The 15377-nt window shown below is 41.6% G+C and overlaps 1 long non-coding RNA gene across 1 annotated transcript in view; it reads right to left on the reverse strand.

Annotated features, from left to right (window-relative positions):
• Nucleotides 1-280: 280 nt before the first annotated feature.
• Nucleotides 281-15377, reverse strand: part of LOC308668472 — a 38476-nt gene continuing 23379 nt past the window's right edge. Inside the window, exon 3 of the long non-coding RNA XR_014026530.1 lies at nucleotides 281-779. This is a non-coding gene — a long non-coding RNA (uncharacterized lncRNA). The remainder of the gene's footprint in view (nucleotides 780-15377) is intronic.

The following is a 15377-nucleotide window of genomic DNA, read 5'->3' on the forward strand; positions in this document are numbered from 1 at the left end:
TCTGTTGTTTTGCTTGTGAATTAAACTTGGCAGACACTTTGCAGCCTCAGACGCTCTCCAGTCTCTACTACTTGAACAGGGGTTTGCCTTATTACAAGGCCGGTAGTTGGCTGGTTCAGAACACCAACACACACACTTTGGCCTAATATGAAATATTATGCACTGACACAGACTAGTGTGAAAAGCAAACTTTCTAGTCTTAACTTGTAAAAATAGAGAGTGTGATGCTATATTGCAGAACTGCTTGTTAAAGGGATACTTTATAGAGGTGTAATAGAGTCGTTCGATATGAGATAGGTGGCAAATAAATTTCACAGTAAAAAATAGATGCTGTTTTTACATATTTTTTCCTTCCTCGCCTTTATGTTTGCTACTTCTGAAATGATGGCATCTGAAGATTTAATCCTTGCTTTTAGGAAGTTTGGGGACTGATATTAATTAAGAGGTTGGCAGGTGGCATATGAAGGAACTCTTTACTGTGAATTCATTGGCAAGTTCAAGATGTGCTCTCTGCCTGCTGTGCACTGCTCGTGTCCAAAAATAATTTTGCCACCTTTTATTCCGTTTTTAAGTCACTATAGAAAGATACATATATGCAGAGAGCAGAAAGATCAAAAGCAGAAGTTTAGTTTGAGTGTGGGTGGTGTTTTTGTTTTGTTTACTTTTCTTTTCTTTTTTGTGCCTTCAAGGCAGTGTTGATTCCTGGTGATTGCCTGGACAAGTTTCTGCAGTTTTCATGACAAGGTTTGCAGAAGTAGTTTGCCATTGCCTGGTTCTTCCTAAAGGTGAGAAAGAATGAGTGTCCCAAGGTTACTCAAACTTTTGTCCCTGAAATGGGACTAGAATTCACAGTCTCTTAAATTCTATCCTTGACCACTATACAAAATTGGCTCTCTAATCTGGTAGTAAAGCTACAGTAGGAAATAGATAAAAAGGAAGAGCTTATTTTAGAAAGGTAGCATAAGGAGATTAAGAGAGTAAGAGATAAAGCTTTAAAAAGGGGGTGAGGAAAATTACTCACAAGGAAACAAGCATTAAAGAGAAAATGCACAAGGTTTTTCAAAAAAATGTACAAGGCTAGAATTACACTCCCTCTAACAGCTTAGGTGGTGCATAAGATTCAGGAACATGGTTGATGCTCTCAGCTAACACATGGGAATAAAGAGGCAGGTAAATTAAATTTATGAAGAAATCTTCCTGTGAAATAGGTTGAGGGGAGGACTGAGGCATCTGCAGATAAGAAGGGAATGCCAGGAAGAGAAGCAAATCAGATTTCTAATCCAGAAAGATGGATCCAGCAACCAGAAAACTGACAAGATGAGTTTTTGTAGGGTGATTTTGTAGTTGTAGTGAGCACTTTGCCAAAGGGTGGGAGAAAGAATTGTTTTGATTAAATATGTACTGCATATTTCAGATATACTGCATCTTTAAGAAAACTGTTCCATGTATTTTTAATGTGTGTGACAGAGATGAACTGGTAACTCTAAGCAGGCCTCCTTCAGGATACACAGAGATTCAACACAGCAATAGCTTGTTGTTTAAAAAGCATTCTTGTACTTGTGTCTTTATACTGTATGATGATTGCTTTTCTACTGCCAGTACTAGTTATACTTGTATACTCATATTTATAGGATGGATCTTTTATTATTGGATGCTGCAAAATAGAGGGTAATTAGTTAAAGCTCCTACCCTTAGAGCATTTTCTTCAGTCTATACCAGTGGAAGACGTGACAGCTGGTTTGTTGCAAATGAATTGGAATAGAAGCTGGAGGTGATCCTGCCTGGAGAACAAAGGACCAGCTTCTGTATTACACCTGAGGCTACATATAATAAAGATTTTAATTTTTAATGAGCCAGCACTATTCATTCTGAGAAAAAAAAATACAGCTTTTAGCAGATACTGCCCTGTAAGGCTTCTGAAGTAAGAGGATTGTTGTTTGCCTTGTTTCTAGTACAACAATAACAAAAAGAACAGCAATAGAAAATTTCAAAGCATATTCACAGAGGTTATGAAAAAGACTTGAATAGAAATTAGCAAAGTCCCAAGCCACTGCTCATTCTCCTTCCATGCTCAGTACAGACTAGGGCTAGGCTAATGTCCTGTGCAATATTTGTTCTCTTAGGAATCTGATAACTCATTTTTAAACCACACTAAAACTAAAATCCCAGGTAAAAAAAGAAATCAATATGTTGAAAACTCTCATAAGAAATCCTTGTAATATATGTCTTTCAGGCAACTCCATGAGACAGTTGTTTTTATTTATGTGAGAGTAATACTGTATGGAAAGAAATTTCACTTAAATGTAGAATTATAAATGATGATGAAGAAGATAATGATGTTATTTAAAAAAAATGGTAATTCTCAGAACCCATCACTATGAATTCTTTCTTGTATCCCCAATTTATGTATTGGAGTTTAAATATTAACAGAGAAGCATACCAAAGAATCAAAGGGCTTTTTTAAAAAGATTCCATTTAGATTTTTAGTTTTACAATTGTTGAGGCACAATGGGGCATGCTGATACATACCAGCATTTCTTTGATGTGTTGCATGACATTGTGTTCAGTGTGGGATGGAAAAGCTAGAGTTGCTTTTTTCCAGCCTCTTAATTTATTTTTCATGCAGTTAAAGGCAATCGATGGAATCAATTCTGGGCACATATTTTAAAAACTTCTTTCTTGTTCTGAATATAGGGATGGGGCTCAGTTGCCAGTTTTGTTTTGATTCAATGTATTATCTCTCGATTATGTAGGAACTTGAATAGCAAAAAAGAAAACACCTTTATCTGAGTTCTTAATTAAGAATGCTATTGGATTAGTAAATGTTAGTACTGAACATCTGGCACAATTCACAAAGAACATCTAATCTGAACACCAATAATGCTACTGAAGAGACAGAATTAGAATATTCAACCCTTGGAGTATTCCAATAGTTTAACAGTTACAGGTATATTAAAACTTTGGGTGACTTAATACACTATTATACTTGCTTCCTTGTGAGGAAAACCAGACATTGAAAAACCCGTCATTCAATGTTCTGCTGTAAAACTTCCAGGACAATTGCCAGAAACAAGAGCTTAGGAACCAAACAAGGTCTGCAGGCTGAAAATCACCAATCCCTAAGATACTTTTTCACCTTGTGACTATTATTGTATTGTTTTCAAGGGGAAAACAAGATCCTTGAGTTTTCCAGACCAATTTATGTGGGTAATGATTTTCATCTAATAGGTAATGGAGCAGGTGTACAAGCAATGGACCATATAGCAAGTACAGAGTCAAAATCTATCACACAGCAATACAGATATAAATATCTTCTCAACAAAATAATAAATTATACTGTATAAGAATTGCTTGTAAAATATTAGTTGTGAAGCATTGTTAAGGACAAATACACAAAGGCTATCCTTGCTATTTTTACTGACATAAAAAATTTGCATCCAGTATACACATTATATTTAAGTCAGTTTAGATAAAGATTAAAAGGCTGCAGTGAGCGGAAAGAGTTGTCTGGCAGAACCTGAGTGATTATGCCTTGCTCTATTGATATTCTGAAATTCTCATCTTCCTTGGAATAAATTAGAAAAGAAATACTTCTTCATTAAAAATGTAGGGATACTTCTTTACTCAGCAGTAAATTAAGAAAACACTTCCCAGAAAACGGAAGCTCTGCAACTCCCCCCCCCATAAATAAAAAGAGGAGGAAGAAGAGGAGGAAGAGGGAGGGAGGGAGGGAGGGAGGGAGGAAAGGAGGAAAGGAGGGAGGGTGGAAAGAAGTTTTATCCTGGAATTTTTTTTAGTTAAAAAATAACTGAAAAGGAAAAGAGAATGTGTCATGGTTTTGTTTTATTGGAGCCATGATACTTTGGGGAAAAAGTGGTAACAAACAGCAGTTGATTCTTATTTGCTATGAATAACATCCTTCCATTTTATTTCTGTTATTGCTTTTGTTTGTTTTATTTTTCATGCAAACATTTTCGGCTTGTTCAGCCTCAAGAAGGGGATATTATCTATGTAAACCATTAACTTATTCTATGGATGTATTCGATGAAAGCAAGCCAGATTTCAAAACAAACTACAGGTAGACCTCGAGTTACAATGGCATTTGGGACCAGAATTTCCATGGCTAAATAATGTAGTCATAAAGCATGATGTCATGTGACTGAATCACTGAGTAACAGCAAACTCTGCAGTACCATTGCCGTAATTAAGTAGGCCATCAAATGAGCACTTCTTCACAATTTACTGCCAGCTTCCAACAACCAAAGTCAGTAGGGAAGCTGGCAAATAGTTGCCAAGTCCCAGGTGGGAGGCAGTTAAGTGGCAAGCAGACTGGGAGTCAGGTAAGTGGCTTCTTGAGTGAGTGAGTGAGTGAGTGGTAGAGGTAATACAGCACAGCAGGATTTGAGGTGGCTGTTGTCAGGTAGGATAGTGAAGTGGCTGACAGACCACTCATAGACAGCTGGCAATGTCAACAGGCTTTATTCAGAACAGGGCAACTAATTACAGAAGGTTCGGCTTTATATAGTCTGCAGCCGGCCGGCTGGTCCAATCAGCGGCCGGTCTTTTCCCGCCTTGCTTTCCACTCCAATCGGCTTCACAGATTGTCTGACAGCTCGGCTCCTCGTGGCTGGGCGGCTCTGTGTTCTTCTGACAGCTGAGAGCTGTCAGCCGGTTGCGCCTGCGCTTTGTCGGGGAGTTTTGACAGCTGTCAAAACTCCCGCGTGTTCGGCTGTCAAGCGCTTTACCTCATGCTTTCTATTGTCCACACTTTAGTGAATCTATTGTTAACAATTTAGTGAAACTATTTACATATAATACACCCCTTACCCTTCCCCTGGATTGTTTCCACCCCCTTGTATTTGTCTGTTGCTGCCTCCCCATTCATAGTCCCGGAGGTAGGCAGGTGATCTCCTGGTTCGGTTGGATCATCGTGGGGTTGTCTCATTTTCAGGCTCTCCTTCCCCCTGCGGTAGTGGTGGTATTGCCTCATCGTGGGGTGGGTTCGAGTCGTCTGGTATGGAGGGTGGTATGCAGGGTTGTTGTTCTCTTGGCGGTGGTGGTGGGGGTGCGTTTTGTGGTTTCCGGGTTCGGAGCTGGTCGACGTGTTGTCGTAGCTGTCCTTCTGTGTCTGTATGAATTAGGTATGAAATGGGTCCCATTTGTTTTATTATAATCCCTTGTATCCATTTCTGGTTGCTGGAATAGCTCCTGGCCCAGATGGTTTGGCCCGGTAAAAAGGTTCGCGGTGATGGGGGGGGTGGTTCTAGGTCAGCTGTTGCTCTGTTCGGGTGCAATCGATCTAATCTTGTTATTAGTCTCCTTCCCCACCTTAGTTATGCCGGCGACTTGCCCGTGGTGGTGCACGGTGTGGTGTGCTGGGCCAGGAGGAATTGGCTGAGCCGCCGGTGCCAATCTCCTTTTATGAACTTTTTAAGTGCCTCTTTGGTGGATCTTACCATTATCTCTGCCATGCCATTCGTCGATGGGTGGAATGGCGCTGATGTCACCAGTCTAATAGAGTTCCTCATAGCGAACATCTGAAATTCACGAGAAGTGAATTGTGGTCCGTTATCGGAAACTATGACGTCTGGGAGGCCGTGTGAAGTGAAAACCCTCCTAAGTGCTTGTATGGTAGAGTTCGTTGTTGTTTTATTGAGGGGTACCACCTCGAGCCATTTTGAGTAACTGTCTACAATTATTAAGAAATTCTGCCCCCGTATTGGTCCTGCGAAATCTAAATGGATGCGGGACCATGGGTTTTTTGTAGTTTCCCATTTATGGACTGGGGCGTGGGGTGGCTCACCTCTGGTTAACTGGCATGAGTAGCATCCCCCTACGTGGTCCTCTATGTCCTTATCAATGCCTGGCCACCATACATAGCTTCTAGCGAGTGACTTCATTTTTACCATTCCTGGGTGTCCTTCGTGAAGGGTTTCGAGTGTTTGTTGTGTGTTTTTGTTTGGTATCACCACCCTGTTTCCCCATAGGAGGCAGCCTAGATGTGATGTCAGTTCTAGGTGTTTGGTGAAGAAGGGCCGGAAGGCTTCTTCCGGGCACTTATGTGGCCAACCTGCCGTGACCCACCGCAGGACTCTGCTGAGGATTTTATCCTTAGTGGTGTTGACAGCAATGATTTTTGCTGTGAGAGGGCACTCTGGTAACTCAGAGATAGCTAGAATGTTGCCTGCAGGGGCTGGGTCAGGGTCCTCTCGTTGTATAGGAAGTCTGCTTAGGCAATCTGCATGTCCTAGTTCTCTTCCTGGCTTGTGTATCAGTTTGTAGGAGTATGCTGATAAAAAGGTGGACCATCATAGGATTCTAGGGGACAATATTTGAGGGGTTGTTTTGTCCCTGGTGAATATGCCTAATAGGGGTCTGTGGTTGGTGAAGATTGTGAAGGGTCTGCCATACAGGTAGTCGTGAAACTTTTTTACACCGGCGACAATGGCCAGTGCCTCCCTGTCAATTTGCGCATAATTCCTTTCAGCTTTGGTGAGGGTCCGGGAATAAAAAGCGATAGGTCTTTGCGTGCCATCCTGGCTCAGGTGGCTTAAGACGGCTCCTATCCCATACGGGGAAGCATCGCAAGCGATGCAGATGGGGACGTCCTCTTTAAACAGGGTGACTGTGGAGCTCTTGCAAATGATATTCTTAAGTGACTTGAAGCTATTTTCGTGTGTCCTTGTCCAGGACCACGGCATGCCTTTATCTAATAGTCTGTGTAACGGTTCTGCAATTGTAGCCTTATGAGGGAGGAAGGCGTGATAGAAATTTAATAGCCCCAAGAACGCCTGAAGTTCTTGTTTATTCTTGGGGCTGGGGGCTGATTGGATGGCTTTGAGTTTTTCGTTCGTGGGATGGATGCCCTGGGCGTCAATTCTGTACCCTAGGAATTCCGTAGAGGGAACTCCTATGGAGCACTTTTCCCTTTTTAGTTTAAACCCGGCTGTTCTGAACCGATCTAACACAGCTGACAACCTGTCAGCTAGAATGGCTTCTGTTTCCCCGGCGATGAGCACATCGTCGAAGTAGGGGCAAACCCCGGGGATTCCTTTCAAAGTCTTTTCCATAATGCTTTGAAATATTCCCGGGGCTGCCGAAATGCCGAATTGCAATCTTTGCACTTTAAATGCTCCGCGGTGTGTGACAATTGTCTGGGCGACCGCGGTTTCATTGGTTACAGGCAATTGCAAGTACGCCTGCGTGAGATCCAATTTCGCGAAGATGGCGCCTGAGCGGATGGAGGCAAGGACGTCTCTCACCGCTGGAATTGGGTAAGAGTGGGCATTGAGCGCTAAGTTTAGGGTAGCTTTATAATCAGCGCATAATCTTATTTGCCCATTAGGTTTTACGGGGGTTACGATAGGGGTCTCCCAGCTTCCCCCGTCGGTAGGTTCTAAAACCCCTAGCTTAACAAGGCGTTCCAGTTCGTCCTCGATTTTTTGTTTGAGGGCAAATGGAACCCTCCTGGCCCTAATTCTGATAGGTTGAATGGTGGGGTTTAGGTTGAGGGAGATGGGAGGACCTGTATATTTTCCCAACGAGCCATCGAAGACGTCTGCATATTTTCTGCAGACGGCTTCGAGGTTCGAGGCTTGCACTGTATTGACGCCTGTAATGGCTATGCCTAAGGGGCTAAACCAGTTTAGCCCTATTAAATTTGTGCGATCCCCTTGGGTAACTAACACTTCTAGGGGGCCCCTGAATTTTTTATACTCTACCCAGACTTGGGCTTTACCCTTAAGCTGTATAGGGGTTTTCTGGTAGTCAGCTAGCTGTACATGCGGGGTTTCTAAAAGTATTGCTTTTTTACTGCGCCGGCAGATTTCCCTGTACGTTTTTAAAGAGATTAGGGTTACTGCCGACCCAGAGTCGACCTCCATGTCGTAGGTGACTCCCTGAAGCTTAGTTTTAATTTTTACCTTAGGGCTTAAGTGGTGAACCCTGTCTACCGCCTCCACTAACCCTTCTGGGGTCATCCCCTTACTGGCTCGGTGGGTGTTCGTACCTGGGGGGTTAGCCTCCACTTCATGCAGGTTGTCGCGGGGCCGGCTTCGGCAAACGGGTTTGATGTGGCCTGTCTTACCACAATTGTGGCATTTCGCATTCCAGAACCGGCAGTTGGCCCGGGCATGGTTGCCCCCGCAGCTGGCACAGTTGTTGCGTTGTTCCCTTCGAGCCGGGATGAGGTTCCTAAGTTTAGGACGGTCGTTGTTGTCACTCCGTCGGTTTTGTCGCCTCTCCATCCGGCGTTGTAACGCGTCGGTGTCTGTCAGATCTATGGATTCTTCGTCGTCACTGAAGGATGCTTCATCCTGATGGACGCTTCCTTGGGTTTCGGCCGTAGTTCGGGCAAGGGTTCTCCTGTGATTGTCTTCGTACGCCAAGATCTCCTGGGAGACCTCGGCGAGGGTCATGTCAGGTTTAGATGTGATTTTTTTTTGGAGACGTTCGTCCCTCAGCCCGATGACCACTTGGTCCCGGATCCGATCTTCCAGGTCAGGGAAGTTGCAGCTTCGCGCGGCGTGCCGGACTCCTGCAATGAAGTCGTTTGCAGCTTCATCCGGCCGCTGTCTTCGCTGGGCAAACTGTACCCGCCAGTACAGTTCCGAGAGGGCCGGCATGTAGTGTTTGTTGAGCCGGTCGGTGAGCTCGGTGTACGGGACCTCGGTGATCGGTACTGTGCTGAATAGCCCTACAGCAGCATCGTATACCGGGGGACCGCTGATGTAGAGGAGCGCTGCGGCTTTGGCTCTGTCGTCCGTAATTTTACTGACGAGGAGGAATCCCTCGACCTGCCCCAGATGCGACTCCCATCGCTCTGGATGGCGGGTGTCAAACTCCCTCACGCGTCCAAAATTGGCCATGCTGTCTGGGTCCGATGGTCCGCTCCGCTATGGAACTTAAAACTTCCAGTGACTAGCTCTGCCGGACGGGAACTCTCTTCCTTGGCCGTGACTTCAGCTCTGGGGAGCGCATCCCACCTTCGTCGCCAGTGAAGTGGCTGACAGACCACTCATAGACAGCTGGCAACGTCAACAGGCTTTATTCAGAACAGGGCAACTAATTACAGAAGGTTCGGCTTTATATAGTCTGCAGCTGGCCGGCTGGTCCAATCAGCGGCCGGTCTTTTCCTGCCTTGCTTTCCGCTCCAATCGGCTTCGCGGATTGTCTGACAGCTCGGCTCCTCGTGGCTGGGCGGCTCTGTGTTGTTCTGACAGCTGAGAGCTGTCAGCCGGTTGCGCCTGCGCTTTGTCGGGGAGTTTTGACAGCTGTCAAAACTCCCGCATGTTTGGCTGTCAAGCGCTTTACCTCATGCTTTCTATTGTCCACACTTTAGTGAATCTATTGTTAACACTTTAGTGAAACTATTTACATATAATACAGATAGTGTCACAAGAATGTTTGACTGAGCAGGGAAGGTGTGGCATAAACATGGCAAGGCTCAGGTAAGATGCATGAGGGTGTGTGGGTAGCTGGTTGGTGTGAGCACAGAGGGGCTTGTGGAGGATGTGTGAATGGGGGAGAATTACATGAACAACTTGAAACTTTCTCTGGTGCTTTTCCAATGATTTTGCTTATGGGAAGACAGCATAGAAAGTAGCAAATCACAGTCACGTGACCATGGAATGCTACAACCGTCTAAAATGCAAGCCAGTTGCCAAATGCCCAGGTCATGATTGCATGCCTATGAGGAATATTTTCTATAACATGATTTCCATGCCATCTTTTAAAAAGAAAAGAATGAAAACAGCGTTACATTTGTTATGTTCTTACCTTTTAAAGAAAATTGCATGCAGCCTGATCCAGTTTCTGGCAGGAATGCTTTTGTCCATATTTAACTAAAAATAACTGTGCAATAAACACTAGGGCCAAATTCGAATACATAGTTAATCCATTCATATATTCTCATGGCTAAAAACAGCTTGATTGTCACTGGGTATTTTTATCAGGTTTTGCGCTGTTCTGAATAATCACTATCCTTCATTTTCACACCAGACACGTATGGTGATTTTTTTTAACAAAGCAGCACAACTTTCATCTCTTGTTCAAACATATTTTCTGAGGCATGTAGTCAGCAGATGTCATGCCTCATTTTGCCTATTAAAAAATAAATAAAATGATGAGTGACTGGATCCCATTGTTCGTCTACGTATAAGGGCTGGGAGGTGAGGGAAAAGGAGGAAAGGATATATATTGGGGGGTGACAGAAAAACTTTTGAGGTTTGAGAGTAGAGATTTCAGAGAGAATTGTCCTGGAGATTGTCCTGTATTGTATACACATTTAAATATTTATTATGGTTTCTGTGTGAATTGGCTGTTTGCATATTTGTTACAAATATGCTGTTTTCATGTGCATTTTGATCTTGTAAATATGTATATGCATTTTGCCTGACTTCAACCCCCCTCCCATAAATCTATGGAAATATAGAAGAGAGCTAAGTCTCTGGGCTACAATTTAGGAGACAGTGAGTTCATATTAGATACAAAGCCAACTGGGTGACTTTGGGCCAGTCACCCTCTCTCAGCCCTAGTAAGGGTGCAGTGGCAACCCATTTTGGAAATACTGATAGAAGAGAATATTTGTAGCTCAAGGTTGAGTTACAGGTCCCTGGTGCTCTCTAAGCTTGGTTGTTTTCTTGCAGACATTTCATTACCAAACTGGGTAACACCATAAACTCTAGTAATAATGAAGTTTCCTAGTTTGATAATGAAACATCTGCAAGAAAACAACCAAACTCGAAGACCACATTTCTGAAATCTTGTTGAGAAATCTGTAGGGACTTCTTAAGGCAGTCAACAGGAGCCAACACAGATTTGAAGGCATACAAAGACACACACACAGAGAGAGGGGGGAGGGGGAGAGGGGGGAGAGAGAAAGGAATATACATTTTAGCTTATGAATGTTTGCATAATGGACATTTTGTTGTATTTGTAGAAATAAATATAGTATATGATTTGCATCTCTCTTCTATTTTCTATTCAGGTGTGAGTTTCAAAGAGATAAATGGGGGAACAATTAGGGACTTAAAGTTTATCTGAAACTCAGGAGCCATTGTCCCATCACTGGATGATGGTTTTACTCTGACATGAGGTCATAAAAAATGAACTCTTTTAGATGAGCTCCAATCAAGCCCTTATAATGTAATAAAATATCTGAAGAATTAACATTTTTACTGTAGGAATGGATTTATAATTAATTATGTACACATTCTACCTTGTTTCCATTTTATATTTGCTTTGCTTATGGATGATAATGTCACTGAGATTTGTGTTCCTCTTTTCAGAATATAATTAGTTCCAAATTAGTTTGTCAAGTGTACAACCTAAAAAAGGTAACCATCCATCCCTTCAATAAGATATGGAACATATAATTAAGTACCAATGCAAAACAGACACAAAAATATTGTCATCAGCAATGCTGTATGTCTTTTTTTCCTTATGAAACCATTAATGTAGGTTGAATACAAACAATTCCTTTAGCTCTCTATATTGCTTCCCAAAATACAATATTTAATATCAATGATACTCTAGTAATTACTGCACAGGGAAAGATTTCTATAAAATACACTGTTGGAATGCATAGCTCTTAATGTTATGCCATAATATGCCTTACAGTTATAAAATCTATAGAGGGATTTTACACATACAATAGGCCAAAATAACACAGTCAAAACTATCACAATTTTACATTTACGAGCAATCCATTGGATATTAATAGCCATCATACATTGCCCTTGACACCTTTGGGTGTTCGTTTTTATCAGCAATTATTTGATAAAAAAAACAATCTCTCAAGGTATTTTTTTTTCTTGGCAAATGCTGAATCTGAACTTATAAAGTATTCTGAATTTGGAGTTTGGTCTACCTGAAGTTTCAAGGGTGGGGCACTGGTAATTTTATCAAATGTTTAGGATTTATACACTAAGAACGTAAGGTCAATTCAGCGGCAGCTCTCATTAACCTGATGTAAAAACATAGTCCACTGCCTTATATGAAGTCAGGTTACTGGTTTGTCTGCCACAGTAGCGGCCAAACCAATTGGCTGTAGCTCTCCAGAATTTCAAACTATGATATTTCATAAGCCTATTTGGAGAGGCCATACTTGGAATCCCACAAGCTAAGACTGCATTCCGCTACTGAACAATGATATCACCTTAATCTAAGGGGGTGCAGCTATTCAATGAATGATACATCTCATGTCATAAATGAATGGAGCAGCTTTTATTTAATCCAATTTAAAATAAAATTAGATTAGATTAAATGAAGTTAAGTGTGATTATTAAATATGTTTAATCACTTCCCCATTAAGCATTAAAATTGAGTTTGGCCCAAATAATTTTGAAGCTATATAGATAAAATGTTTATATGTACAGTAGATACTTTGTTGTACATGCACACCCCACTCAGACATATGCCAAAAGTCAATTTAGGTACCATTTGATTCCTATCTGACCTGGGCTGTATATAATATAACCAATAGCACTGCTGTCTTTTAGGAAAAGGAAAGTGTGGGAAATTTTGCCTAAATGAATCAAGATTATGCTGCAAGTACTGGCAGAAGTTCAAGCTCTGAAAGGATCAGAGTTGCTTCATCTAAGAGTTGCAATTCTAAGGAACAAACTGTTTTAATGCTAACCTTACAGATAAGAGACTATCCTGTTCTCTTGGATATCAGATAAAAAGTAAAAGACTTGTTCAAAAAATGTAAATAGAATGTGCCAGGATGCATGAAGAAATAGATTTCATGACAGCAGAAGTATATCACTGAACTGCTAAACCCAAAGGATTTGATCTAAGACTAAAAGCCAAATCAAAATTGTATCCCATTCAAATTACAAAAGGCCCTTGGTGGCCCGTGTCTTCAGTTTTTCACTAAAAAGAACATAATATGTATTTTCTTGTTAGTTTGCTACCATCCCTTTTTAAGAAAAAAAATACTTCCAAGCAGATTATAAATTATTTCAGTCTGAATGAGAGCTTTCAGAATATTAAAAAAGAATGTGTTGATCGGAAGGAAATGAATGTTCTCTAAGTACCCAGAAAAAATGCTGAGTAGGATGAGCCTTTTTATTATACTGCAAAATCTCCTAAACATGGCTGGCTTTTTGTAAAGAGAGAGCACTTTATCAGTTTAAACTTTAAGTACACATTAAATGTCATTTGTGCTGCTCCCGCTAAATTGATGTTTAACAAGAGAGAGCACTGGAAAAAAAATAAAAACAAAAATAAATAATCATATATTTGCAATGGCCTAGAAAAGCTCAATAATTTTACAGAATAGTTTTAAATGCAGCAAGAAAGAATGGTTGTTGGCTTAAAAAGCCAAGAGTCAAGAAAGAGCAGGCAGAATCCTCTTTAACAATTTGTATTTAACAAATAGAGAGTAAAAGTTCTTTGGGAAGGAATTACTTTATCAGAAAGGTAATTCTCTAAGAAGCTGTAGAATTTAATACTGAACGCTATTTTCAGCTACAAGAGATTCTTGCCTCCTACTGGTTTATTGTAAATTTCCATTAGGTATTTTGTGCTTTGTCATCAATATGAGATGATTTTGACTGTTGTGATTCAGGGTCAGCCTGTGGGTTCGGCAGTTGGGTCGGATGACTCAGAGGAGGAGGAGGGGGGTGTTGAAGAGCTTGCTGAGGGGATTGGACAGCTTGATGAGAGCCCCCAGCAAGGCCCCTCTCATCTGGTCACGATGCAGACCCAGCTGTGTGAGCCTGACAGCGTGGATGAAGATGACCCACAGCTGGCCCTGTTCAAGGACGCCCGACGCAGGAGGCAGTCAGTCAGGAGTAAACAGAGGAAGGCAATGGGGCACCTCGGAAGGAGGCACAGAGAGGCCACGCCCTGAACTGTATTTAAGGGGAATGTGTGGGAGGGCTGGTTTGCTGAAGGCAACCGCTTGGATTGTTCCTGCTTCTTAGCTCGTGTTTTATGGTTGGTGTCTTGTCTTGCTCTGTTTTATGTGAATAAATTTGGCAGGCGTAATTCCAGCCTCTTACCGTTTGTAGAGGGGTTGTCCCTGCCTTTTCTGCAGGGCCGGTAGCAGGCTGGTACAGAACATTGACAAACAGGTCTTGTCTCTTGATTCTTTGATAGTTTCATCCAGGTAGCCAATCTTGATAATAAAGGCAAGTTTGAAGACAACTCCAGTTTTATGTTTTGCAGTAATTTCTGCTGTTGAACCTATCTGCCAAACCTCCTGTGCAAAGGTTTGAAAAGTACTTGCTAAGTTGATGAAAGAAAAACAGTGTCAAAGACAGTAACAGAAGACAGTGGGGCAGATTAAAGACTTGTCAGGCAACTTTCTTCAACTCTAGCTGCAGGAGACAACTTGGAAAAATAATGGACTGTGGTTATTATGACTCTAACTGCGATTTGGTCTGCCATTTATTTTAGTCATTTTTAACATTTAAAAAATAACCTCATCAGCTAATGTGTCCTAGGAAGAGGATTGTAGCACTGAGATTATATACTACAGCAGAAAATATTAATAAATCAAAAGAAAGCAAATTTCAGTCAGGCTTATTAGAAAAAATAGGAGATTTATTGAAGACGTTCTCTTTCAAAGATTTCTTTAAAAATCAATATAAGATAATGCTTTAGTTGTGGAATCCACTTGTACGAAAATTCCATTATTATTTTTCTCCAGAAACAGGTCAATAAATGCAGATTATGAGCAGTCTCTGTATAACCTGTATTCCTCTGTGGAGGAATCAGCATGCAGAATGTGTCAAAACAGGCTTTTTCCCCAGCATGTCACCTTGCTGTTCCACTAGTTTCTCAAGAGAGAGATAAGGAAGCTGCATAGAGAAAGAAGCTCTACACAGCATTGACTTAACACAGGGGTGTCAAACTGCCGGCCTGTGGGCCAGACGCGTCACGTGGAAGCCGCACCCACAGCATTACCGGCAATGGCAAAACTGTACCAATATGTTGCATGATGTCACGTAACGTCACGTTTGACATGTCTGGCTTAAGAGGTAACCATAAAGAAATATTGTTTGTACACATGCTGGGTAGTATAGCACTTCAAAGGCAAAAATGTGCTTCAGGGAAGAGGAAAGTATGAACATGGGATTTGTTTGCAATTTCTTAAACCAAATATGTCTTTTCTAAGATTGTAGAGCTGTTGCAGCAGCTCAGACCCCTCAGTTCAATAATTGAGCTGCACTAGGATACTTTTAGGATAAGCCAAGTTATACAAGAATTAAAATAAAAACTGGCTGCTGCTAAGCAATATAAAAAATGGTAGCTTTTATACTGATCATCAGAGCCCACGGCCGATGGGAAGCAGCCAGTATGAAATAGTGTATAAGCTTTAGAAAATACTATAAATAATATGGTCAATTTTAGAATGAGTTCAACAG

This window comes from Vipera berus (genome assembly GCF_964194415.1).
Source record: "Vipera berus genome assembly, chromosome: 5".
NCBI classification, from domain to species: Eukaryota; Metazoa; Chordata; class Lepidosauria; order Squamata; family Viperidae; genus Vipera; species Vipera berus.